This window comes from Alosa pseudoharengus, unplaced genomic scaffold (assembly GCF_046254945.1).
Source record: "Alosa pseudoharengus isolate Yale_2024_CS ecotype anadromous, Long Island Sound unplaced genomic scaffold, YU_APseudo_1.1 YU_APseudo_1.1_scf_22, whole genome shotgun sequence".
In the NCBI taxonomy this organism is placed as follows: Eukaryota; Metazoa; Chordata; class Actinopteri; order Clupeiformes; family Clupeidae; genus Alosa; species Alosa pseudoharengus.
In genome coordinates, this window is record NW_027468680.1 from 9,461,535 (window position 1) to 9,463,454 (window position 1,920).

The following is a 1,920-nucleotide window of genomic DNA, read 5'->3' on the forward strand; positions in this document are numbered from 1 at the left end:
CGGCGTTTGAACTGAATGCTGTAGCCCTCTGATAGGGTGTCCAGCACCCAGGGGTCTGATGTTAGCGCTTCCCAGCTCAACAGCTGTTGGCTGGTGAAGCGACCGACCGCCGGGACTGAGCCGTCCCTGCCTGCCCGCTCGGCCCCTCCGGCTCCTGGAGGGGCGGCGGCTATATGTTGTGTCCTGCTGTGCCGGACGAGTGGTCTGTCTAGTGACGGGCCTGCGAAATCCCCCTGGTGGAGGTGGCCTTGACTGAGACACAGGCCGTGATATCACTTGGGCCCTGTCAGTCCCTGAGTAGGGTCTCTGCCGGTGAACAGGTGTGTGGTTTAAACTGGCAAATTGTTGCCTGACCTGTGTCGCCCGCAAACCGCGTTCCAGGGCCTGCTGCGCCGCAGGTCCGAACAGCTGTCCCGGCACAACCGGTAGAGAACGGAGGACCTTCCTGCTAGGCTCAGACAGCGAAGACTGGGCGAGCCATACCTGACGTCGCGCGAGTGTGAGAGAAGACATCACCCGCCCGAGCTCCCTTGACATATAGGCAAATGCCCGCAACGAGGCTTCACTGAGGGTTTGCGCTGATGGGTCGACCCCAGGAGACTGGAGGATCTGGGAGAGGGCTAAAACAAGATGGGACATAGAATTCCCTATACGTGCCATCCGTGCCGCCGCGTCATAACTCTTCCCGAGCAGGTCGTCCGTCAGGCGACATTGTGGCCATGGGCAGCGCACGTCTGGTCTCAACGCCTCATCGGGCGAGAGGATCAAGCCTGCCAATGTGGGTTCTATACTAGGCATCTTGTCGAGGCCACAGCTGGATGCGCCCTGCATATTAGCTAGTGCCCTACAATCACTAGGGAGATGGGAAAAACGCCTTGGGTCTGCCCAACATCGCTGTAGCTCTTCCATAAAGGGGGCTGACGGCGGGACACACAATGTAGTTGCAGTCGGGGTCTGCATGAAAAAAGCACTCTGCGCACCTGCCTCCGCGGGTGGTGCATCCACCCCTAGACGTGCCAGTGCTAACTGTATTGCTGGCCTTAGCCCTAGAGCCGGACCAGCAGCCGTGCTACCCAGAGAACCACCATCCTCTAGGGAGTTGGAGTCAGAGCCGTAAGATACCAGCTCTGCCACGTCCTCAGCCCACTCATCTACCGTCCTTAGACTCTCTGAGGCTCTGATGGAAAGCACATCATCCTCAGAGACACTTACTGCTGGGGACAGTACAGGGGGCGGTGGGCCGTGTGTTGAAGCACTTGTAGCGGAACCGCTAGCTGGCTGTACATCAGGACGCTGCAAACCCTCCAGTAGTGCCTTTATCTGAGCGAATTCCTCCGCCAAAAAGTCCACTTTCTGGGCCAAAGGGTCTGACTTAGTGCGCTTAGGAGCACTCCCCGTCTGTAGATCTAGCACGCTTGCTTGCCTGCGTCTCTGTAATCTAGGGGACTGGCCAGGATCCGCCTGTGCACAGGCCAATGGAGATCCTGCAGCTCCCTCTAGGCCGGCCAGTCTGGCGGCGCGGGCAGCCAAACTCAAACAACAACAGTCTACACAAGCCCTCTCCGTCAGCCCTTGTCTAAGGTGGTCTACACCAAGGCAACGGGGGCAGCGGTCGTGACCGTCATCAGGCTCCAGGGAGGCCGAGCACTCGGCGCACACCATAAACATGCCGCAATTAAGTAAATAAACAAGGTCACCGTTACTGACAATGGGCACTCGGCCCAGTCCAGCTGCGGATAGAGCGAAATGCACTCGTTGCAGCACGAACTACAGTTACAAGCGAAAACCACAAACTGAAATTGTAATCAGACAGCTAACAACCGCTGTCTATTATAAAGCTGACTTGAAGAATGAAAGCGAGTAACCGCTATCCACAATCGCTAAGTTATATTTAAACCAACACAAAATACAAGACACCTA